We start from the raw sequence: 27180 nt of genomic DNA, 5'->3' as shown, positions 1-27180 counted from the left end.
TAGAGCGAAAAGGACTTTAATTCGTGACCACCCTCAAAAAATTGAAAAATCCACCCAAAACCTAAAAAAAATTTAAATTTTTATATGAAAAACTTCTTCTGCCCATATCTCCTTAAATATGCGTCCTAGAGCGAAAAGGACTTTAATTCGTGACCACCCCCCAAAAATTGAAAAATCCACCCAAAACCTCAAAAATTAAAATTTTTATATGAAAAACTTCTTTTGTCCATATCTCCTTAAATATGCGTCCTAGAGCGAAAAGGACTTTAATTCGTGACCACCCCCAAAAAATTGAAAAATCCACCCAAAACCTAAAAAAATTGAAATTTTTATATGAAAAACTTCTTTTGCCCATATCTCCTAAACTAAGCGTCCTAGAGCGAAAAGTCCTTTAATTCGTGACCACCCCCAAAAAATTAAAAAATCCACCCAAAACCTAAAAAAATTAAAATTTTTATATGAAAAACTTCTTTTGTCCATATCTCCTTAAATATGCGTCCTAGAGCGAAAAGGACTTTAATTCGTGACCACCCCCAAAAAATTGAAAAATCCACCCAAAACCTAAAAAAATTGAAATTTTTATATGAAAAACTTCTTTTGCCCATATCTCCTAAACTAAGCGTGCTAGAGCGAAAAGGCCTTTAATTCGTGACCACCCCCAAAAAATTGAAAACTAAAAAAACTGAAATTTTTATATGAAAAACTTCTTTTGCCCATATCTCCTAAACTAAGCGTCTTAGAGCGAAAAGGCCTTTAATTCGTGACCACCCCCAAAAAATTGAAAAATCCACCCAAAACCTAAAAAAAATTTAAATTTTTATATGAAAAACTTCTTTTGCCCATATCTCCTTAAATATGCGTCCTAGAGCGAAAAGGACTTTAATTCGTGACCACCCCCAAAAAATTGAAAAATCCACCCAAAACCTAAAAAAATTGAAATTTTTATATGAAAAACTTCTTTTGCCCATATCTCCTAAACTAAGCGTCCTAGAGCGAAAAGTCCTTTAATTCGTGACCACCCCCAAAAAATTAAAAAATCCACCCAAAACCTAAAAAAATTTAAATTTTTATATGAAAAACTTCTTTTGCCCATATCTCCTTAAATATGCGTCCTAGAGTGAAAAGGACTTTAATTCGTGACCACCCCCAAAAAATTGAAAAATCCACCCAAAACCTAAAAAAAATTAAATTTTTATATGAAAAACTTCTTTTGCCCATATCTCCTTAAATATGCGTCCTAGAGCGAAAAGGACTTTAATTCGTGACCACCCCCAAAAAATTGAAAAATCCACCCAAAACCTAAAAAAATTGAAATTTTTATATGAAAAACTTCTTTTGCCCATATCTCCTTAAATATGCGTCCTAGAGCGAGAAGGCCTTTAATTCGTGACCACCCCCAAAAAATTGAAAAATCCACCCAAAACCTAAAAAAATTTAAACTTTTATATGAAAAACTTCTTTTGCCCATATCTCCTTAAATATGCGTCCTAGAGCGAAAAGGACTTGAATTCGTGGCCACCCCCAAAAAATTGAAAAATCCACCCAAAACCTAAAAAAACTGAAATTTTTATATGAAAAACTTCTTTTGCCCATATCTCCTTAAATATGCGTCCTAGAGCGAAAAGGACTTTAATTCGTGACCACCCCCAAAAAATTGAAAAATCCACCCAAACCTAAAAAAATTGAAATTTTTATATGAAAAACTTCTTTTGCCCATATCTCCTTAAATATGCGTCCTAGTGCGAAAAGGACTTTAATTCGTGACCACCCCCAAAAAATTGAAAAATCCACCCAAAACCTAAAAAAATTGAAATTTTTATATGAAAAACTTCTTTTGCCCATATCTCCTTAAATATGCGTCCTAGAGCGAAAAGGACTTTGATTCGTGACCACCCCCAAAAAATTGAAAAATCCACCCAAAACCTAAAAAAATTGAAATTTTTATATGAAAAACTTCTTTTGCCCATATCTCCTTAAATATACGTCCTAGAGCGAAAACGACTTTAATTCGTGACCACCCCCAAAAAATTGAAAAATCCACCCAAAACCTAAACAAATTTAAATTTTTATATGAAAAACTTCTTTTGCCCATATCTCTTTAAATATGCGTCCTAGAGCGAAAAGGACTTTAATTCGTGACCACCCCCAAAAAATTGAAAAATCCACCCAAAACCTAAAAAAATTTAAATTTTTATATGAAAAACTTCTTTTGCCCATATCTCCTTAAATATGCGTCCTAGAGCGAAAAGGCCTTTAATTCGTGACCACCCCCAAAAAATTAAAAAATCCACCCAAAACCTAAAAAAATTTAAATTTTTATATGAAAAACTTCTTTTGCCCATATCTCCTTAAATATGCGTCCTAGAGCGAAAAGGACTTTAATTCGTGACCACCCCCAAAAAATTGAAAAATCCACCCAAAACCTCAACAAATTAAACTTTTTATATGAAAAACTTCTTTTGCCCATATCTCCTAAACTAAGCGTCCTAGAGCGAAAAGGACTTTAATTCGTGACCACCCCCAAAAAATTGAAAAATCCACCCAAAACCTAAAAAAATTTAAATTTTTATATGAAAAACTTCTTTTGCCCGTATCTCTTTAAATACTCGTCCTAGATCGAAAAGGACTTTAATTCGTGACCACCCCCAAAAAATTGAAAAATCCACCCAAAACCTAAAAAATTGAAATTTTTATATGAAAAACTTCTTTTGCCCATATCTCCTTAAATATGCGTCCTAGAGCGAAAAGGACTTTAATTCGTGACCACCCCCAAAAAATTTAAAAATCCACCCAAAACCTAAAAAAATTGAAATTTTTATATGGAAAACTTCTTTTTCCCATATCTCCTTAAATATGCGTCCTAGAGCGAAAAGGACTTTAATTCGTGACCACCCCCCAAAAATTGAAAAATCCACCCAAAACCTCAAAAATTAAAATTTTTATATGAAAAACTTCTTTTGTCCATATCTCCTTAAATATGCGTCCTAGAGCGAAAAGGACTTTAATTCGTGACCACCCCCAAAAAATTGAAAAATCCACCCAAAACCTAAAAAAATTGAAATTTTTATATGAAAAACTTCTTTTGCCCATATCTCCTTAAATATGCGTCCTAGAGCGAAAAGGACTTTAATTCGTGACCACCCCCAAAAAATTGAAAAATCCACCCAAAACCTAAAAAATTTAAATTTTTATATGAAAAACTTTTTTTGCCCATATCTCCTAAACTAAGCGTGCTGGAGCGAAAAGGCCTTTAATTCGTGACCACCCCCAAAAAATTGAAAACTCCACCCAAAACCTAAAAAAATTGAAATTTTTATATGAAAAACTTCTTTTGCCCATATCTCCTAAACTAAGCGTCCTAGAGCGAAAAGGCCTTTAATTCGTGACCACCCCCAAAAAATTGAAAAATCCACCCAAAACCTAAAAAATTGAAATTTTTATATGAAAAACTTCTTTTGCCCATATCTCCTTAAATATGCGTCCTAGAGCGAAAAGGCCTTTAATTCGTGACCACCCCCAAAAAATTGAAAACACCACCCAAAACCTAAAAAAAATTGAAATTTTTATATGAAAAACTTCTTTTGCCCATATCTCCTAAACTAAGCGTCCTAGAGCGAAAAGGCCTTTAATTCGTGACCATCCCCAAAAAATTGAAAAATCCACCCAAAACCTAAAAAAATTGAAATTTTTATATGAAAAACTTCTTTTGCCCATATCTCCTTAAATATGCGTCCTAGAGCGAAAAGGACTTTAATTCGTGACCACCCCCAATAAAATGAAAAATCCACCCAAAACCTAAAAAATTGAAATTTTTATATGAAAAACTTCTTTTGCCCATATCTCCTTAAATATGCGTCCTAGAGTGAAAAGGACTTTAATTCGTGACCACCCCCAAAAAATTGAAAAATCCACCCAAAACCTAAAAAATTGAAATTTTTATATGAAAAACTTCTTTTGCCCATATCTCCTTAAATATGCGTCCTAGAGCGAAAAGGACTTTAATTCGTGACCACCCCCAAAAAATTGAAAAATCCACCCAAAACCTAAAAAAATTGAAATTTTTATATGAAAAACTTCTTTTGCCCATATCTCCTTAAACATGCGTCCTAGAGTGAAAAGGACTTTAATTCGTGACCACCCCCAAAAAATTGAAAAATCCACCCAAAACCTAAAAAAAATTAAATTTTTATATGAAAAACTTCTTTTGCCCATATCTCCTAAACTAAGCGTCCTAGAGCGAAAAGTCCTTTAATTCGTGACCACCCCCAAAAAATTGCAAAATCCACCCAAAACCTAAAAAAATTGAAATTTTTATATGAAAAACTTTTTTTGTCCATATCTCCTTAAATATGCGTCCTAGAGAGAAAAGGACTTTAATTCGTGACCACCCCCAAAAAATTGAAAAATCCACCCAAAACCTAAAAAAATTGAAATTTTTATATGAAAAACTTCTTTTGCCCATATCTCCTAAACTAAGCGTCCTAGAGCGAAAAGGCCTTTAATTCGTGACCACCCCCAAAAAATTGAAAAATCCACCCAAAACCTAAAAAAATTGAAATTTTTATATGAAAAACTTCTTTTGCCCATATCTCCTTAAATATGCGTCCTAGAGCGAAAAGGACTTTAATTCGTGACCACCCCCAAAAAATTGAAAAATCCACCAAAAACCTAAAAAAATTAAAATTTTTATATGAAAAACTTCTTTTGCCCATATCTCCTTAAATATGCGTCCTAGAGCGAAAAGGACTTTAATTCGTGACCACCCCCAAAAAATTGAAAAATCCACCCAAAACCTAAAAAAATTGAAATTTTTATATGAAAAACTTCTTTTGCCCATATCTCCTTAAATATGCGTCCTAGAGCGAAAATGACTTTAATTCGTGACCACCCCCAAAAAATTGAAAAATCCACCCAAAACCTAAAAAAATTGAAATTTTTATATGAAAAACTTCTTTTGCCCATATCTCCTTAAATATGCGTCCTAGAGCGAGAAGGACTTTAATTCGTGACCACCCCCAAAAAATTGAAAAATCCACCCAAAACCTCAAAAAATTGAAATTTTTATATGAAAAACTTCTTTTGCCCATATCTCCTTAAATATGCGTCCTAGAGCGAAAAGGACTTTAATTCGTGACCACCCCCAAAAAATTGAAAAATCCACCCAAAACCTAAAAAAATTGAAATTTTTATATGAAAAACTTCTTTTGCCCATATCTCCTTAAATATGCGTCCTAGAGCGAAAAGGCCTTTAATTCGTGACCACCCCCAAAAAATTGAAAAATCCACCCAAAACCTAAAAAAATTGAAATTTTTATATGAAAAACTTCTTTTGCCCATATCTCCTTAAATATGCGTCCTAGAGCGAAAAGGCCTTTAATTCGTGACCACCCCCAAAAAATTGAAAACACCACCCAAAACCTAAAAAAATTGAAATTTTTATATGAAAAACTTCTTTTGCCCATATCTCCTAAACTAAGCGTCCTAGAGCGAAAACGCCTTTAATTCGTGACCACCCCCAAAAAATTGAAAAATCCACCCAAAACCTAAAAAAATTGAAATTTTTATATGAAAAACTTCTTTTGCCCATATCTCCTTAAATATGCGTCCTTGAGCGAAAAGGACTTTAATTCGTGACCACCCCCAATAAATTGAAAAATCCACCCAAAACCTAAAAAAATTGAAATTTTTATATGAAAAACTTCTTTTGCCCATATCTCCTAAACTAAGCGTCCTAGAGTGAAAAGGACTTTAATTCGTGACCACCCCCAAAAAATTGAAAAATCCACCCAAAACCTAAAAAAAATTAAATTTTTATATGAAAAACTTCTTTTGCCCATATCTCCTTAAATATGCGTCCTAGAGCGAAAAGGACTTTAATTCGTGACCACCCCCAAAAAATTGAAAAATCCACCCAAAACCTAAAAAAATTGAAATTTTTATATGAAAAACTTCTTTTGCCCATATCTCCTTAAATATGCGTCCTAGAGCGAAAAGGCCTTTAATTCGTGACCACCCCCAAAAAATTGAAAAATCCACCCAAAACCTAAAAAAAATGAAATTTTTATATGAAAAACTTCTTTTGCCCATATCTCCTTAAATATGCGTCCTAGAGTGAAAAGGACTTTAATTCGTGACCACCCCCAAAAAATTGAAAAATCCACCCAAAACCTAAAAAAATTGAAATTTTTATATGAAAAACTTCTTTTGCCCATATCTCCTTAAATATGCGTCCTAGAGCGAAAAGGCCTTTAATTCGTGACCACCCCCAAAAAATTGAAAACACCACCCAAAACCTAAAAAAAATTGAAATTTTTATATGAAAAACTTCTTTTGCCCATATCTCCTAAACTAAGCGTCCTAGAGCGAAAAGGCCTTTAATTCGTGACCATCCCCAAAAAATTGAAAAATCCACCCAAAACCTAAAAAAATTGAAATTTTTATATGAAAAACTTCTTTTGCCCATATCTCCTTAAATATGCGTCCTAGAGCGAAAAGGACTTTAATTCGTGACCACCCCCAATAAATTGAAAAATCCACCCAAAACCTAAAAAAATTGAAATTTTTATATGAAAAACTTCTTTTGCCCATATCTCCTTAAATATGCGTCCTAGAGTGAAAAGGACTTTAATTCGTGACCACCCCCAAAAAATTGAAAAATCCACCCAAAACCTAAAAAAAATTAAATTTTTATATGAAAAACTTCTTTTGCCCATATCTCCTTAAATATGCGTCCTAGAGCGAAAAGGACTTTAATTCGAGACCACCCCCAAAAAATTGAAAAATCCACCCAAAACCTAAAAAAATTGAAATTTTTATATGAAAAACTTCTTTTGCCCATATCTCCTTAAACATGCGTCCTAGAGTGAAAAGGACTTTAATTCATGACCACCCCCAAAAAATTGAAAAATCCACCCAAAACCTAAAAAAAATTAAATTTTTATATGAAAAACTTCTTTTGCCCATATCTCCTTAAATATGCGTCCTAGAGCGAAAAGTCCTTTAATTCGTGACCACCCCCAAAAAATTGCAAAATCCACCCAAAACCTAAAAAAATTTAAATTTTTATATGAAAAACTTCTTTTGTCCATATCTCCTTAAATATGCGTCCTAGAGAGAAAAGGACTTTAATTCGTGACCACCCCCAAAAAATTGAAAAATCCACCCAAAACCTAAAAAAATTGAAATTTTTATATGAAAAACTTCTTTTGCCCATATCTCCTAAACTAAGCGTGCTAGAGCGAAAAGGCCTTTAATTCGTGACCACCCCCAAAAAATTAAAAACTCCACCCAAAACCTAAAAAAACTGAAATTTTTATATGAAAAACTTCTTTTGCCCATATCTCCTAAACTAAGCGTCCTAGAGCGAAAAGGCCTTTAATTCGTGACCACCCCCAAAAAATTGAAAAATCCACCCAAAACCTAAAAAAATTGAAATTTTTATATGAAAAACTTCTTTTGCCCATATCTCCTTAAATATGCGTCCTAGAGCGAAAAGGACTTTAATTCGTGACCACCCCCAAAAAATTGAAAAATCCACCCAAAACCTAAAAAAATTAAAATTTTTATATGAAAAACTTCTTTTGCCCATATCTCCTTAAATATGCGTCCTAGAGCGAAAAGGACTTTAATTCGTGACCACCCCCAAAAAATTGAAAAATCCACCCAAAACCTAAAAAAAATGAAATTTTTATATGAAAAACTTATTTTGCCCATATCTCCTTAAATATGCGTCCTAGAGCGAAAATGACTTTAATTCGTGACCACCCCCAAAAAATTGAAAAATCCACCCAAAACCTAAAAAAATTGAAATTTTTATATGAAAAACTTCTTTTGCCCATATCTCCTTAAATATGCGTCCTAGAGCGAGAAGGACTTTAATTCGTGACCACCCCCAAAAAATTGAAAAATCCACCCAAAACCTCAAAAAATTGAAATTTTTATATGAAAAACTTCTTTTGCCCATATCTCCTTAAATATGCGTCCTAGAGCGAGAAGGACTTTAATTCGTGACCACCCCCAAAAAATTGAAAAATCCACCCAAAACCTCAAAAAATTGAAATTTTTATATGAAAAACTTCTTTTGCCCATATCTCCTTAAATATGCGTCCTAGAGCGAAAAGGACTTTAATTCGTGACCACCCCCAAAAAATTGAAAAATCCACCCAAAACCTAAAAAAATTGAAATTTTTATATGAAAAACTTCTTTTGCCCATATCTCCTAAACTAAGCGTGCTAGAGCGAAAAGGCCTTTAATTCGTGACCACCCCCAAAAAATTAAAAACTCCACCCAAAACCTAAAAAAACTGAAATTTTTATATGAAAAACTTCTTTTGCCCATATCTCCTAAACTAAGCGTCCTAGAGCGAAAAGGCCTTTAATTCGTGACCAACTCCAAAAAATTGAAAAATCCACCCAAAACCTAAAAAAATTGAAATTTTTATATGAAAAACTTCTTTTGCCCATATCTCCTAAACTAAGCGTCCTAGAGCGAAAAGGACTTTAATTCGTGACCACCCCCAAAAAATTGAAAAATCCACCCAAAACCTAAAAAAATTGAAATTTTTATATGAAAAACTTCTTTTGCCCATATCTCCTTAAATATGCGTCCTAGAGCGAAAAGGACTTTAATTCGTGACCACCCCCAAAAAATTGAAAAATCCACCCAAAACCTAAAAAAATTGAAATTTTTATATGAAAACCTTCTTTTGCCCATACTCCTTAAATATGCGTCCTAGAGCGAAAAGGACTTTAATTCGTGACCACCCCAAAAAATTGAAAAATCCACCCAAAACCTAAAAAATTTGAAATTTTTATATGAAAAACTTCTTTTGCCCATATCTCTTTAAATATGCGTCCTAGAGCGAAAAGGACTTTAATTCGTGACCACCCCCAAAAAATTGAAAAATCCACCCAAAACCTAAAAAAAATGAAATTTTTATATGAAAAACTTATTTTGCCCATATCTCCTTAAATATGCGTCCTAGAGCGAAAATGACTTTAATTCGTGACCACCACCAAAAAATTGAAAAATCCACCCAAAACCTAAAAAAATTGAAATTTTTATATGAAAAACTTCTTTTGCCCATATCTCCTTAAATATGCGTCCTAGAGCGAAAAGGACTTTAATTCGTGACCACCCCCAATAAATTGAAAAATCCACCCAAAACCTAAAAAAATTGAAATTTTTATATGAAAAACTTCTTTTGCCCATATCTCCTTAAATATGCGTCCTAGAGTGAAAAGGACTTTAATTCGTGACCACCCCCAAAAAATTGAAAAATCCACCCAAAACCTAAAAAAATTGAAATTTTTATATGAAAAACTTCTTTTGCCCATATCTCCTTAAATATGCGTCCTAGAGCGAAAAGGACTTTAATTCGTGACCACCCCCAAAAAATTGAAAAATCCACCCAAAACCTAAAAAAATTGAAATTTTTATATGAAAAACTTCTTTTGCCCATATCTCCTTAAATATGCGTCCTAGAGCGAAAAGGCCTTTAATTCGTGACCACCCCCAAAAAATTGAAAAATCCACCCAAAACCTAAAAAAATTGAAATTTTTATATGAAAAACTTCTTTTGCCCATATCTCCTTAAATATGCGTCCTAGAGTGAAAAGGACTTTAATTCGTGACCACCCCCAAAAAATTGAAAAATCCACCCAAAACCTAAAAAAAATTAAATTTTTATATGAAAAACTTCTTTTGCCCATATCTCCTTAAATATGCGTCCTAGAGCGAAAAGGACTTTAATTCGTGACCACCCCCAAAAAATTGAAAAATCCACCCAAAACCTAAAAAAATTGAAATTTTTATATGAAAAACTTCTTTTGTCCATATCTCCTTAAATATGCGTCCTAGAGAGAAAAGGACTTTAATTCGTGACCACCCCCAAAAAATTGAAAAATCCACCCAAAACCTAAAAAAAACTTCTTTTGCCCATATCTCCTTAAATATGCGTCCTAGAGCGAAAAGGACTTTAATTCGTGACCACCCCCAAAAAATTGAAAAATCCACCCAAAACCTAAAAAATTAAAATTTTTATATGAAAAACTTCTTTTGCCCATATCTCCTTAAATATGCGTCCTAGAGCGAAAAGGACTTTAATTCGTGACCACCCCCAAAAAATTGAAAAATCCACCCAAAACCTAAAAAAATTGAAATGAAAAATTGAAATTTTTATATGAAAAACTTCTTTTGCCCATATCTCCTTAAATATGCGTCCTAGAGCGAAAAGGACTTTAATTCGTGACCACCCCCAAAAAATTGAAAAATCCACCCAAAACCTAAAAAAATTAAAATTTTTATATGAAAAACTTCTTTTGCCCATATCTCCTTAAATATGCGTCCTAGAGCGAAAAGGACTTGAATTCGTGACCACCCCCAAAAAATTGAAAAATCCACCCAAAACCTAAAAAAAATTGAAATTTTTATATGAAAAACTTATTTTGCCCATATCTCCTTAAATATGCGTCCTAGAGCGAAAAGGACTTTAATTCGTGACCACCCCCAAAAAATTGAAAAATCCACCCAAAACCTAAAAAAATTGAAATTTTTATATGAAAAACTTCTTTTGCCCATATCTCCTTAAATATGCGTCCTAGAGCGAGAAGGACTTTAATTCGTGACCACCCCCAAAAAATTGAAAAATCCACCCAAAACCTCAAAAAATTGAAATTTTTATATGAAAAACTTCTTTTGCCCATATCTCCTTAAATATGCGTCCTAGAGCGAAAAGGACTTTAATTCGTGACCACCCCCAAAAAATTGAAAAATCCACCCAAAACCTAAAAAAATTGAAATTTTTATGTGAAAAACTTCTTTTGCCCATATCTCCTTAAATATGCGTCCTAGAGCGAAAAGGCCTTTAATTCGTGACCACCCCCAAAAAATTGAAAAATCCACCCAAAACCTAAAAAAATTGAAATTTTATATGAAAAACTTCTTTTGCCCATATCTCCTTAAATATGCGTCCTAGAGCGAAAAGGACTTTAATTCGTGACCACCCCCAAAAAAATTGAAAAATCCACCCAAAACCTAAAAAATTTAAATTTTTATATGAAAAACTTCTTTTGCCCATATCTCCTAAACTAAGCGTGCTGGAGCGAAAAGGCCTTTAATTCGTGACCACCCCCAAAAAATTGAAAACTCCACCCAAAACCTAAAAAAATTGAAATTTTTATATGAAAAACTTCTTTTGCCCATATCTCCTAAACTAAGCGTCCTAGATCGAAAAGGCCTTTAATTCGTGACCACCCCCAAAAAATTGAAAAATCCACCCAAAACCTAAAAAATTGAAATTTTTATATGAAAAACTTCTTTTGCCCATATCTCCTTAAATATGCGTCCTAGAGCGAAAAGGACTTTAATTCGTGACCACCCCCAAAAAATTGAAAAATCCACCCAAAACCTAAAAAAATTGAAATTTTTATATGAAAAACTTCTTTTGCCCATATCTCCTAAACTAAGCGTCCTAGAGCGAAAAGGCCTTTAATTCGTGACCACCCCCAAAAAATTGAAAAATCCACCCAAAACCTAAAAAAATTGAAATTTTTATATGAAAAATTTCTTTTGCCCATATCTCCTTAAATATGCGTCCTAGAGCGAAAAGGACTTTAATTCGTGACCACCCCCAATAAATTGAAAAATCCACCCAAAACCTAAAAAAATTGAAATTTTTATATGAAAAACTTCTTTTGCCCATATCTCCTTAAATATGCGTCCTAGAGTGAAAAGGACTTTAATTCGTGACCACCCCCAAAAAATTGAAAAATCCACCCAAAAGCTAAAAAAAATTGAAATTTTTATATGAAAAACTTCTTTTGCCCATATCTCCTTAAATATGCGTCCTAGAGCGAAAAGGACTTTAATTCGTGACCACCCCCAATAAATTGAAAAATCCACCCAAAACCTAAAAAAATTGAAATTTTTATATGAAAAACTTCTTTTGCCCATATCTCCTTAAATATGCGTCCTAGAGCGAAAAGGCCTTTAATTCGTGACCACCCCCAAAAAATTGAAAACACCACCCAAAACCTAAAAAAATTGAAATTTTTATATGAAAAACTTCTTTTGCCCATATCTCCTAAACTAAGCGTCCTAGAGCGAAAAGGCCTTTAATTCGTGACCACCCCCAAAAAATTGAAAAATCCACCCAAAACCTAAAAAAATTGAAATTTTTATATGAAAAACTTCTTTTGCCCATATCTCCTTAAATATGCGTCCTAGAGCGAAAAGGACTTTAATTCGTGACCACCCCCAATAAATTGAAAAATCCACCCAAAACCTAAAAAAATTGAAATTTTTATATGAAAAACTTCTTTTGCCCATATCTCCTTAAATATGCGTCCTAGAGTGAAAAGGACTTTAATTCGTGACCACCCCCAAAAAATTGAAAAATCCACCCAAAACCTAAAAAAATTAAATTTTTATATGAAAAACTTCTTTTGCCCATATCTCCTTAAATATGCGTCCTAGAGCGAAAAGGACTTTAATTCGTGACCACCCCCAAAAAATTGAAAAATCCACCCAAAACCTAAAAAAATTGAAATTTTTATATGAAAAACTTCTTTTGCCCATATCTCCTTAAATATGCGTCCTAGAGCGAAAAGGCCTTTAATTCGTGACCACCCCCAAAAAATTGAAAAATCCACCCAAAACCTAAAAAAATTGAAATTTTTATATGAAAAACTTCTTTTGCCCATATCTCCTTAAATATGCGTCCTAGAGTGAAAAGGACTTTAATTCGTGACCACCCCCAAAAAATTGAAAAATCCACCCAAAACCTAAAAAAAATTAAATTTTTATATGAAAAACTTCTTTTGCCCATATCTCCTTAAATATGCGTCCTAGAGCGAAAAGGACTTTAATTCGTGACCACCCCCAAAAAATTGAAAAATCCACCCAAAACCTAAAAAAATTGAAATTTTTATATGAAAAACTTCTTTTGTCCATATCTCCTTAAATATGCGTCCTAGAGAGAAAAGGACTTTAATTCGTGACCACCCCCAAAAAATTGAAAAATCCACCCAAAACCTAAAAAAAACTTCTTTTGCCCATATCTCCTTAAATATGCGTCCTAGAGCGAAAAGGACTTTAATTCGTGACCACCCCCAAAAAATTGAAAAATCCACCCAAAACCTAAAAAAAATTAAAATTTTTATATGAAAAACTTCTTTTGCCCATATCTCCTTAAATATGCGTCCTAGAGCGAAAAGGACTTTAATTCGTGACCACCCCCAAAAAATTGAAAAATCCACCCAAAACCTAAAAAAATTGAAATGAAAAATTGAAATTTTTATATGAAAAACTTCTTTTGCCCATATCTCCTTAAATATGCGTCCTAGAGCGAAAAGGACTTTAATTCGTGACCACCCCCAAAAAATTGAAAAATCCACCCAAAACTTAAAAAATTGAAATTTTTATATGAAAAACTTCTTTTGCCCATATCTCCTTAAATATGCGTCCTAGAGCGAAAAGGACTTTAATTCGTGACCACCCCCAAAAAATTGAAAAATCCACCCAAAACCTAAAAAAATTGAAATTTTTATATGAAAAACTTATTTTGCCCATATCTCCTTAAATATGCGTCCTAGAGCGAAAAGGACTTTAATTCGTGACCACCCCCAAAAAATTGAAAAATCCACCCAAAACCTAAAAAAATTGAAATTTTTATATGAAAAACTTCTTTTGCCCATATCTCCTTAAATATGCGTCCTAGAGCGAGAAGGACTTTAGTTCGTGACCACCCCCAAAAAATTGAAAAATCCACCCAAAACCTCAAAAAATTGAAATTTTTATATGAAAAACTTCTTTTGCCCATATCTCCTTAAATATGCGTCCTAGAGCGAAAAGGACTTTAATTCGTGACCACCCCCAAAAAATTGAAAAATCCACCCAAAACCTAAAAAAATTGAAATTTTTATATGAAAAACTTCTTTTGCCCATATCTCCTTAAATATGCGTCCTAGAGCGAAAAGGCCTTTAATTCGTGACCACCCCCAAAAAATTGAAAAATCCACCCAAAACCTAAAAAAATTGAAATTTTATATGAAAAACTTCTTTTGCCCATATCTCCTTAAATATGCGTCCTAGAGCGAAAAGGACTTTAATTCGTGACCACCCCCAAAAAAATTGAAAAATCCACCCAAAACCTAAAAAATTTAAATTTTTATATGAAAAACTTCTTTTGCCCATATCTCCTAAACTAAGCGTGCTGGAGCGAAAAGGCCTTTAATTCGTGACCACCCCCAAAAAATTGAAAACTCCACCCAAAACCTAAAAAAATTGAAATTTTTATATGAAAAACTTCTTTTGCCCATATCTCCTAAACTAAGCGTCCTAGATCGAAAAGGCCTTTAATTCGTGACCACCCCCAAAAAATTGAAAAATCCACCCAAATCCTAAAAAAATTGAAATTTTTATATGAAAAACTTCTTTTGCCCATATCTCCTTAAATATGCGTCCTAGAGCGAAAAGGACTTTAATTCGTGACCACCCCCAAAAAATTGAAAAATCCACCCAAAACCTAAAAAAATTGAAATTTTTATATGAAAAACTTCTTTTGCCCATATCTCCTAAACTAAGCGTCCTAGAGCGAAAAGGCCTTTAATTCGTGACCACCCCCAAAAAATTGAAAAATCCACCCAAAATCTAAAAAAATTGAAATTTTTATATGAAAAACTTCTTTTGCCCATATCTCCTTAAATATGCGTCCTAGAGCGAAAAGGACTTTAATTCGTGACCACCCCCAATAAATTGAAAAATCCACCCAAAACCTAAAAAAATTGAAATTTTTATATGAAAAACTTCTTTTGCCCATATCTCCTTAAATATGCGTCCTAGAGTGAAAAGGACTTTAATTCGTGACCACCCCCAAAAAATTGAAAAATCCACCCAAAAGCTAAAAAAAATTGAAATTTTTATATGAAAAACTTCTTTTGCCCATATCTCCTTAAATATGCGTCCTAGAGCGAAAAGGACTTTAATTCGTGACCACCCCCAATAAATTGAAAAATCCACCCAAAACCTAAAAAAATTGAAATTTTTATATGAAAAACTTCTTTTGCCCATATCACCTTAAATATGCGTCCTAGAGTGAAAAGGACTTTAATTCGTGACCACCCCCAAAAAATTGAAAAATCCACCCAAAACCTAAAAAAAATTAAATTTTTATATGAAAAACTTCTTTTGCCCATATCTCCTTAAATATGCGTCCTAGAGCGAAAAGGACTTTAATTCGTGACCACCCCCAAAAAATTGAAAAATCCACCCAAAACCTAAAAAAATTGAAATTTTTATATGAAAAACTTCTTTTGCCCATATCTCCTTAAATATGCGTCCTAGAGCGAAAAGGCCTTTAATTCGTGACCACCCCCAAAAAATTGAAAAATCCACCCAAAACCTAAAAAAATTTAAATTTTTATATGAAAAACTTCTTTTGCCCATATCTCCTTAAATATGCGTCCTAGAGTGAAAAGGACTTTAATTCGTGACCACCCCCAAAAAATTGAAAAATCCACCCAAAACCTAAAAAAATTGAAATTTTTATATGAAAAACTTCTTTTGTCCATATCTCCTTAAATATGCGTCCTAGAGAGAAAAGGACTTTAATTCGTGACCACCCCCAAAAAATTGAAAAATCCACCCAAAACCTAAAAAAATTGAAATTTTTATATGAAAAACTTCTTTTGCCCATATCTCCTAAACTAAGCGTGCTAGAGCGAAAAGGCCTTTAATTCGTGACCACCCCCAAAAAATTAAAAACTCCACCCAAAACCTAAAAAAACTGAAATTTTTATATGAAAAACTTCTTTTGCCCATATCTCCTAAACTAAGCGTCCTAGAGCGAAAAGGCCTTTAATTCGTGACCACCCCCAAAAAATTTAAAAATCCACCCAAAACCTAAAAAAATTTAAATTTTTATATGAAAAACTTCTTTTGCCCATATCTCCTTAAATATGCGTCCTAGAGCGAAAAGGACTTTAATTCGTGACCACCCCCAAAAAATTGAAAAATCCACCCAAAACCTAAAAAAATTTAAATTTTTATATGAAAAACTTCTTTTGCCCATATCTCCTTAAATATGCGTGCTAGAGCGAAAAGGCCTTTATTTCGTGACCACCCCCAAAAAATTGAAAAATCCACCCAAAACCTGAAAAAATTGAAATTTTTATATGAAAAACTTCTTTTGCCCATATCTCCTTAAATATGCGTCCTAGAGCGAAAAGGACTTTAATTCGTGACCACCCCCAAAAAATTGAAAAATCCACCCAAAACCTAAAAAAATTGAAATCTTTATATGGAAAACTTCTTTTGCCCATATCTCCTTAAATATACGTCCTAGAGCGAAAAGGACTTTAATTCGTGACCACCCTCAAAAAATTGAAAAATCCACCCAAAACCTAAAAAAATTTAAATTTTTATATGAAAAACTTCTTTTGCCCATATCTCCTTAAATATGCGTCCTAGAGCGAAAAGGACTTTAATTCGTGACCACCCCCCAAAAATTGAAAAATCCACCCAAAACCTAAAAAAATTAAAATTTTTATATGAAAAACTTCTTTTGTCCATATCTCCTTAAATATGCGTCCTAGAGCGAAAAGGACTTTAATTCGTGACCACCCCCAAAAAATTGAAAAATCCACCCAAAACCTAACAAAATTGAAATTTTTATATGAAAAACTTCTTTTGCCCATATCTCCTAAACTAAGCGTGCTAGAGCGAAAAGGACTTTAATTCGTGACCACCCCCAAAAAATTGAAAACTCCACCCAAAACCTAAAAAAACTGAAATTTTTATATGAAAAACTTCTTTTGCCCATATCTCCTTAAATATGCGTCCTAGAGCGAAAAGGACTTTAATTCGTGACCACCCCCAAAAAATTGAAAAATCCACCCAAAACCTAAAAAAATTGAAATTTTTATATGAAAAACTTCTTTTGCCCATATCTCCTTAAATATGCGTCCTAGAGCGAAAAGGACTTTAATTCGTGACCACCCCCAAAAAATTGAAAAATCCACCCAAAATCCAAAAAAAATTGAAATTTTTATATGAAAAACTTCTTTTGCCCATATCTCCTTAAATATGCGTCCTAGAGCGAAAAGGACTTTAATTCGTGACCACCCCCAAAAAATTGAAAAATCCACCCAAAACCTAAAAAAATTTAAATTTTTATATGAAAAACTTCTTTTGCCCATATCTCCTAAACTAAGCGTCCTAGAGCGAAAAGTCCTTTAATTCGTGACCACCCCCAAAAAATTAAAAAATCCACCAAAACCTAAAAAAATTTGAATTTTTTTATGAAAAACTTCTTTTGCCCATATCTCCTTAAATATGCGTCCTAGAGTGAAAAGGACTTTAATTCGTGACCACCCCCAAAAAATTGAAAAATCCACCCAAAACCTAAAAAAAATTAAATTTTTATATGAAAAACTTCTTTTGCCCATATCTCCTTAAATATGCGTCCTAGAGCGAAAAGGACTTTAATTCGTGACCACCCCCAAAAAATTGAAAAATCCACCCAAAACCTAAAAAAATTGAAATTTTTATATGAATAACTTCTTTTGCCCATATATCCTTAAATATGCGTTCTAGAGCGAGAAGGCCTTTAATTCGTGACCACCCCCAAAAAATTGAAAAATCCACCCAAAACCTAAAAAAATTTAAACTTTTATATGAAAAACTTATTTTGCCCATATCTCCTTAAATATGCGTCCTAGAGCGAAAAGGACTTGAATTCGTGACCACCCCCAAAAAATTGAAGAATCCACCCAAAACCTAAAAAAATTGAAATTTTTATATGAAAAACTTCTTTTGCCCATATCTCCTTAAATATGCGTCCTAGAGCGAAAAGGACTTTAATTCGTGACCACCCCCAAAAAATTGAAAAATCCACCCAAAACCTAAAAAAATTGAAATTTTTATATGAAAAACTTCTTTTGCCCATATCTCCTTAAATATGCGTCCTAGAGCGAAAAGGACTTGAATTCGTGACCACCCCCAAAAAATTGAAAACTCCACCCAAAACCTAAAAAAATTGAAATTTTTATATGAAAAACTTCTTTTGCCCATATCTCCTAAACTAAGCGTCCTAGAGCGAAAAGGCCTTTAATTCGTGACCACCCCCAAAAAATTTAAAAATCCACCCAAAACCTAAAAAAATTGAAATTTTTATATGAAAAACTTCTTTTGCCCATATCTCCTTAAATATGCGTCCTAGAGCGAAAAGGACTTTAATTCGTGACCACCCCCAAAAAATTGAAAAATCCACCCAAAACCTAAAAAAATTGAAATTTTTATATGAAAAACTTCTTTTGCCCATATCTCCTTAAATATGCGTCCTAGAGCGAAAAGGACTTTAATTCGTGACCACCCCCAAAAAATTGAAAAATCCACCCAAAACCTAAAAAAATTGAAATTTTTATATGAAAAACTTCTTTTGCCCATATCTCCTTAAATATGCGTCCTAGAGCGAAAAGGACTTTAATTCGTGACCACCCCCAAAAAATTGAAAAATCCACCCAAAACCTAAAAAAATTGAAATCTTTATATGGAAAACTTCTTTTGCCCATATCTCCTTAAATATACGTCCTAGAGCGAAAAGGACTTTAATTCGTGACCACCCTCAAAAAATTGAAAAATCCACCCAAAACCTAAAAAAAATTAAATTTTTATATGAAAAACTTCTTTTGCCCATATCTCCTTAAATATGCGTCCTAGAGCGAAAAGGACTTTAATTCGTGACCACCCCCCAAAAATTGAAAAATCCACCCAAAACCTCAAAAATTAAAATTTTTATATGAAAAACTTCTTTTGTCCATATCTCCTTAAATATGCGTCCTAGAGCGAAAAGGACTTTAATTCGTGACCACCCCCAAAAAATTGAAAAATCCACCCAAAACCTAAAAAAATTGAAATTTTTATATGAAAAACTTCTTTTGCCCATATCTCCTAAACTAAGCGTGCTAGAGCGAAAAGGACTTTAATTCGTGACCACCCCCAAAAAATTGAAAACTCCACCCAAAACCTGAAAAAACTGAAATTTTTATATGAAAAACTTCTTTTGCCCATATCTCCTTAAATATGCGTCCTAGAGCGAAAAGGACTTTAATTCGTGACCACCCCCAAAAAAATTGAAAAATCCACCCAAAACCTAAAAAAATTTAAATTTTTATATGAAAAACTTCTTTTGCCCATATCTCCTTAAATATGCGTCCTAGAGCGAAAAGGACTTTAATTCGTGACCACCCCCAAAAAATTGAAAAATCCACCCAAAATCTAAAAAAATTTAAATTTTTATATGAAAAACTTCTTTTGCCCATATCTCCTTAAATATGCGTCCTAGAGCGAGAAGGCCTTTAATTCGTGACCACCCCCAAAAAATTGAAAAATCCACCCAAAACCTAAAAAAATTTAAACTTTTATATGAAAAACTTATTTTGCCCATATCTCCTAAACTAAGCGTCCTAGAGCGAAAAGGCCTTTAATTCGTGACCACCCCCAAAAAATTTAAAAATCCACCCAAAACCTAAAAAAATTTAAATTTTTATATGAAAAACTTCTTTTGCCCATATCTCCTTAAATATGCGTCCTAGAGCGAAAAGGACTTTAATTCGTGACCACCCCCAAAAAATTGAAAAATCCACCCAAAACCTAAAAAAATTGAAATTTTTATATGAAAAACTTCTTTTGCCCATATCTCCTTAAATATGCGTCCTAGAGCGAAAAGGACTTTAATTCGTGACCACCCCCAAAAAATTGAAAAATCCACCCAAAACCTAAAAAAATTGAAATTTTTATATGAAAAACTTCTTTTGCCCATATCTCCTAAACTAAGCGTCCTAGAGCGAAAAGTCCTTTAATTCGTGACCACCCCCAACAAATTAAAAAATCCACCCAAAACCTAAAAAAATTGAAATTTTTATATGAAAAACTTCTTTTGCCCATATCTCCTTAAATATGCGTCCTAGAGCGAGAAGGCCTTTAATTCGTGACCACCCCCAAAAAATTGAAAAATCCACCCAAAACCTAAAAAAATTGAAATTTTTATATGAAAAATTTCTTTTGCCCATATCTCCTTAAATATGCGTCCTAGAGCGAAAAGGACTTTGATTCGTGACCACCCCCAAAAAATTGAAAAATCCACCCAAAACCTAAAAAAATTTAAATTTTTATATGAAAAACTTCTTTTGCCCATATCTCCTTAAATATGCATCCTAGAGCGAGAAGGCCTTTAATTCGTGACCACCCCCAAAAAATTGAAAAATCCACCCAAAACCTAAAAAAATTTAAACTTTTATATGAAAAACTTCTTTTGCCCATATCTCCTTAAATATGCGTCCTAGAGCGAAAAGGACTTGAATTCGTGACCACCCCCAAAAAATTGAAAAATCCACCCAAAACCTAAAAAAATTTAAATTATTATATGAAAAACTTCTTTTGCCCATATCTCCTTAAATATGCGTCCTAGAGGGAAAAGACCTTTAATTCGTGACCACCCCCAAAAAATTGAAAAATCCACCCAAAACCTAAAAAAATTTAAATTTTTATATGAAAAACTTCTTTTGCCCATATCTCCTTAAATATGCGTCCTAGAGCGAAAAGGACTTTAATTCGTGACCACCCCCAAAAAATTGAAAAATCCACCCAAAACCTCAAAAAATTAAAATTTTTATATGAAAAACTTCTTTTGCCCATATCTCCTAAACTAAGCGTCCTAGAGCGAAAAGGACTTTAATTCGTGACCACCCCCAAAAAATTGAAAAATCCACCCAAAACCTAAAAAAATTGAAATTTTTATATGAAAAACTTCTTTTGCCCATATCTCCTTAAATACTCGTCCTAGAGCGAAAAGGACTTTAATTCGTGACCACCCCCAAAAAATTTAAAAATCCACCCAAAACCTAAAAAAATTTAAATTTTTATATGAAAAACTTTTTTTGCCCATATCTCCTTAAATATGCGTCCTAGAGCGAGAAGGACTTTAATTCGTGACCACCCCCAAAAAATTGAAAAATCCACCCAAAACCTCAAAAAATTGAAATTTTTATATGAAAAACTTCTTTTGCCCATATCTCCTTAAATATGCGTCCTAGCGCGAAAAGGACTTTAATTCGTGACCAACCCCAAAAAATTGAAAACTCCACCCAAAACCTAAAAAAACTGAAATTTTTATATGAAAAACTTCTTTTGCCCATATCTCCTAAACTAAGCGTCCTAGAGCGAAAAGGCCTTTAATTCGTGACCACCCATGAAAAACTTCTTTTGCCCATATCTCCTTAAATATGCGTCCTAGAGCGAAAAGGACTTTAATTCGTGACCACCCCCAAAAAATTGAAAAATCCACCCAAAACATAAAAAAATTGAAATTTTTATATGAAAAACTTCTTTTGCCCATATCTCCTTAAATATGCGTCCTAGAGCGAAAAGGACTTTAATTCGTGACCACCCCCAAAAAATTGAAAAATCCACCCAAAACCTAAAAAAATTTAACTTTTTATATGAAAAACTTCTTTTGCCCATATCTCCTAAACTAAGCGTCCTAGAGCGAAAAGTCCTTTAATTCGTGACCACCCCCAAAAAATTAAAAAATCCACCCAAAACCTAAAAAAATTTAAATTTTTATATGAAAAACTTCTTTTGCCCATATCTCCTTAAATATGCGTCCTAGAATAAAAAGGACTTTAATTCGTGACCACCCCCAAAAAATTGAAAAATCCACCCAAAACCTAAAAAAAATTAAATTTTTATATGAAAAACTTCTTTTGCCCATATCTCCTTAAATATGCGTCCTAGAGCGAAAAGGACTTTAATTCGTGACCACCCCCAAAAAATTGAAAAATCCACCCAAAACCTAAAAAAATTTAAACTTTTATATGAAAAACTTCTTTTGCCCATATCTCCTTAAATATGCGTCCTAGAGCGAAAAGGACTTGAATTCGTGACCACCCCCAAAAAATTGAAAAATCCACCCAAAACCTAAAAAAATTTAAACTTTTATATGAAAAACTTCTTTTGCCCATATCTCCTTAAATATGCGTCCTAGAGCGAAAAGGACTTTGATTCGTGACCACCCCCAAAAAATTGAAAAATCCACCCAAAACCTAAAAAAATTGAAATTTTTATATGAAAAACTTCTTTTGCCCATATCTCCTTAAATATGCGTCCTAGAGCGAAAAGGACTTTGATTCGTGACCACCCCCAAAAAATTTAAAAATCCACCCAAAACCTAAAAAAATTGAAATTTTTATATGAAAAACTTCTTTTGCCCATATCTCCTAAACTAAGCGTCCTAGAGCGAAAAGTCCTTTAATTCGTGACCACCCCCAAAAAATTGAAAAATCCACCCAAAACCTAAAAAAATTTAAATTTTTATATGAAAAACTTCTTTTGCCCATATCTCCTTAAATATGCGTCCTAGAGCGAAAAGGACTTTGATTCGTGACCACCCCCAAAAAATTTAAAAATCCACCCAAAACCTAAAAAATTGAAATTTTTATATGAAAAACTTCTTTTGCCCATATCTCCTAAACTAAGCGTCCTAGAGCGAAAAGTCCTTTAATTCGTGACCACCCCCAAAAAATTGAAAAATCCACCCAAAACCTAAAAAAATTTAAATTTTTATATGAAAAACTTCTTTTGCCCATATCTCCTTAAATATGCGTCCTAGAGCGAAAAGGACTTGAATTCGTGACCACCCCCAAAAAATTGAAAACTCCACCCAAAACCTAAAAAAATTGAAATTTTTATATGAAAAACTTCTTTTGCCCATATCTCCTAAACTAAGCGTCCTAGAGCGAAAAGGCCTTTAATTCGTGACCACCCCCAAAAAATTTAAAAATCCACCCAAAACCTAAAAAAATTGAAATTTTTATATGAAAAACTTCTTTTGCCCATATCTCCTTAAATATGCGTCCTAGAGCGAAAAGGACTTTAATTCGTGACCACCCCCAAAAAATTGAAAAATCCACCCAAAACCTAAAAAAATTGAAATTTTTATATGAAAAACTTCTTTTGCCCATATCTCCTTAAATATGCGTCCTAGAGCGAAAAGGACTTTAATTCGTGACCACCCCCAAAAAATTGAAAAATCCACCCAAAACCTAAAAAAATTGAAATTTTTATATGAAAAACTTCTTTTGCCCATATCTCCTTAAATATGCGTCCTAGAGCGAAAAGGACTTTAATTCGTGACCACCCCCAAAAAATTGAAAAATCCACCCAAAACCTAAAAAAATTGAAATTTTTATATGAAAAACTTCTTTTGCCCATATCTCCTAAACTAAGCGTCCTAGAGCGAAAAGTCCTTTAATTCGTGACCACCCCCAACAAATTAAAAAATCCACCCAAAACCTAAAAAAATTGAAATTTTTATATGAAAAACTTCTTTTGCCCATATCTCCTTAAATATGCGTCCTAGAGCGAGAAGGCCTTTAATTCGTGACCACCCCCAAAAAATTGAAAAATCCACCCAAAACCTAAAAAAATTGAAATTTTTATATGAAAAACTTCTTTTGCCCATATCTCCTTAAATATGCGTCCTAGAGCGAAAAGGACTTTGATTCGTGACCACCCCCAAAAAATTGAAAAATCCACCCAAAACCTAAAAAAATTTAAATTTTTATATGAAAAACTTCTTTTGCCCATATCTCCTTAAATATGCATCCTAGAGCGAGAAGGCCTTTAATTCGTGACCACCCCCAAAAAATTGAAAAATCCACCCAAAACCTAAAAAAATTTAAACTTTTATATGAAAAACTTCTTTTGCCCATATCTCCTTAAATATGCGTCCTAGAGCGAAAAGGACTTGAATTCGTGACCACCCCCAAAAAATTGAAAAATCCACCCAAAACCTAAAAAAATTTAAATTTTTATATGAAAAACTTCTTTTGCCCATATCTCCTTAAATATGCGTCCTAGAGGGAAAAGGCCTTTAATTCGTGACCACCCCCAAAAAATTGAAAAATCCACCCAAAACCTAAAAAAATTTAAATTTTTATATGAAAAACTTCTTTTGCCCATATCTCCTTAAATATGCGTCCTAGAGCGAAAAGGACTTTAATTCGTGACCACCCCCAAAAAATTGAAAAATCCACCCAAAACCTCAAAAAATTAAAATTTTTATATGAAAAACTTCTTTTGCCCATATCTCCTAAACTAAGCGTCCTAGAGCGAAAAGGACTTTAATTCGTGACCACCCCCAAAAAATTGAAAAATCCACCCAAAACCTAAAAAAATTGAAATTTTTATATGAAAAACTTCTTTTGCCCATATCTCCTTAAATACTCGTCCTAGAGCGAAAAGGACTTTAATTCGTGACCACCCCCAAAAAATTGAAAAATCCACCCAAAACCTAAAAAAATTTAAATTTTTATATGAAAAACTTTTTTTGCCCATATCTCCTTAAATATGCGTCCTAGAGCGAGAAGGACTTTAATTCGTGACCACCCCCAAAAAATTGAAAAATCCACCCAAAACCTCAAAAAATTGAAATTTTTATATGAAAAACTTCTTTTGCCCATATCTCCTTAAATATGCGTCCTAGCGCGAAAAGGACTTTAATTCGTGACCAACCCCAAAAAATTGAAAACTCCACCCAAAACCTAAAAAAACTGAAATTTTTATATGAAAAACTTCTTTTGCCCATATCTCCTAAACTAGGCGTCCTAGAGCGAAAAGGCCTTTAATTCGTGACCACCCCCAAAAAATTTAAAAATCCACCCAAAACCTAAAAAAATTGAAATTTTTATATGAAAAACTTCTTTTGCCCATATCTCCTTAAATATGCGTCCTAGAGCGAAAAGGACTTTAATTCGTGACCACCCCCAAAAAATTGAAAAATCCACCCAAAACCTAAAAAAATTGAAATTTTTATATGAAAAACTTCTTTTGCCCATATCTCCTTAAATATGCGTCCTAGAGCGAAAAGGACTTTAATTCGTGACCACCCCCAAAAAATTGAAAAATCCACCCAAAACCTAAAAAAATTGAAATTTTTATATGAAAAACTTCTTTTGCCCATATCTCCTAAACTAAGCGTCCTAGAGCGAAAAGTCCTTTAATTCGTGACCACCCCCAAAAAATTAAAAAATCCACCCAAAACCTAAAAAAATTTAAATTTTTATATGAAAAACTTCTTTTGCCCATATCTCCTTAAATATGCGTCCTAGAATAAAAAGGACTTTAATTCGTGACCACCCCCAAAAAATTGAAAAATCCACCCAAAACCTAAAAAAAATTAAATTTTTATATGAAAAACTTCTTTTGCCCATATCTCCTTAAATATGCGTCCTAGAGCGAAAAGGACTTTGATTCGTGACCACCCCCAAAAAATTGAAAAATCCACCCAAAACCTAAAAAAATTTAAATTTTTATATGAAAAACTTCTTTTGCCCATATCTCCTTAAATATGCATCCTAGAGCGAGAAGGCCTTTAATTCGTGACCACCCCCAAAAAATTGAAAAATCCACCCAAAACCTAAAAAAATTTAAACTTTTATATGAAAAACTTCTTTTGCCCATATCTCCTTAAATATGCGTCCTAGAGCGAAAAGGACTTGAATTCGTGACCACCCCCAAAAAATTGAAAAATCCACCCAAAACCTAAAAAAATTTAAATTTTTATATGAAAAACTTCTTTTGCCCATATCTCCTTAAATATGCGTCCTAGAGGGAAAAGGCCTTTAATTCGTGACCACCCCCAAAAAATTGAAAAATCCACCCAAAACCTAAAAAAATTTAAACTTTTATATGAAAAACTTCTTTTGCCCATATCTCCTTAAATATGCGTCCTAGAGCGAAAAGGACTTTGATTCGTGACCACCCCCAAAAAATTGAAAAATCCACCCAAAACCTAAAAAAATTGAAATTTTTATATGAAAAACTTCTTTTGCCCATATCTCCTAAACTAAGCGTCCTAGAGCGAAAAGGACTTTATTTCGTGACCACCCCCAAAAAATTGAAAAATCCACCCAAAACCTAAAAAAATTTAAATTTTTATATGAAAAACTTCTTTTGCCCATATCTCCTTAAATATGCGTCCTAGAGCGAAAAGGACTTTAATTCGTGACCACCCCCAATAAATTGAAAAATCCACCCAAAACCTAAAAAAATTTAAATTTTTATATGAAAAACTTCTTTTGCCCATATCTCCTTAAATATGCGTCCTAGAGCGAAAAGGCCTTTAATTCGTGACCACCCCCAAAAAATTGAAAAATCCACCCAAAACCTAAAAAAATTTAAATTTTTATATGAAAAACTTCTTTTGCCCATATCTCCTTAAATATGCGTCCTAGAGCGAAAAGGACTTTAATTCGTGACCACCCCCAAAAAATTGAAAAATCCACCCAAAACCTCAAAAAATTAAAATTTTTATATGAAAAACTTCTTTTGCCCATATCTCCTAAACTAAGCGTCCTAGAGCGAAAAGGACTTTAATTCGTGACCACCCCCAAAAAATTGAAAAATCCACCCAAAACCTAAAAAAATTGAAATTTTTATATGAAAAACTTCTTTTGCCCATATCTCCTTAACTAAGCGTCCTAGAGCAAAAAGGCCTTTAATTCGTGACCACCCCCAAAAAATTGAAAAATCCACCCAAAACCTAAAAAAATTGAAATTTTTATATGAAAAACTTCTTTTGCCCATATCTCCTTAAATATGCGTCCTAGAGCGAAAAGGACTTTAATTCGTGACCACCCCCAATAAATTGAAAAATCCACCCAAAACCTAAAAAAATTGAAATTTTTATATGAAAAACTTCTTTTGCCCATATCTCCTTAAATATGCGTCCTAGAGTGAAAAGGACTTTAATTCGTGACCACCCCCAAAAAATTGAAAAATCCACCCAAAACCTCAAAAAATTAAAATTTTTATATGAAAAACTTCTTTTGCCCATATCTCCTTAAATATGCGTCCTAGAGCGAAAAGGACTTTAATTCGTGACCACCCCCCAAAAATTGAAAAATCAACCCAAAAACTCAAAAATTAAAATTTTTATATGAAAAACTTCTTTTGTCCATATCTCCTTAAATATGCGTCCTAGAGCGAAAAGGACTTTAATTCGTGACCACCCCCAAAAAATTGAAAAATCCACCCAAAACCTAAAAAAATTGAAATTTTTATATGAAAAACTTCTTTTGCCCATATCTCCTTAAATATGCGTCCTAGAGCGAAAAGGACTT

Source organism: Haematobia irritans, unplaced genomic scaffold (assembly GCF_050003625.1).
Source record: "Haematobia irritans isolate KBUSLIRL unplaced genomic scaffold, ASM5000362v1 scaffold_175, whole genome shotgun sequence".
NCBI lineage: Eukaryota > Metazoa > Arthropoda > Insecta > Diptera > Muscidae > Haematobia > Haematobia irritans.
Note: the sequence above shows the minus strand (reverse complement) of the source record.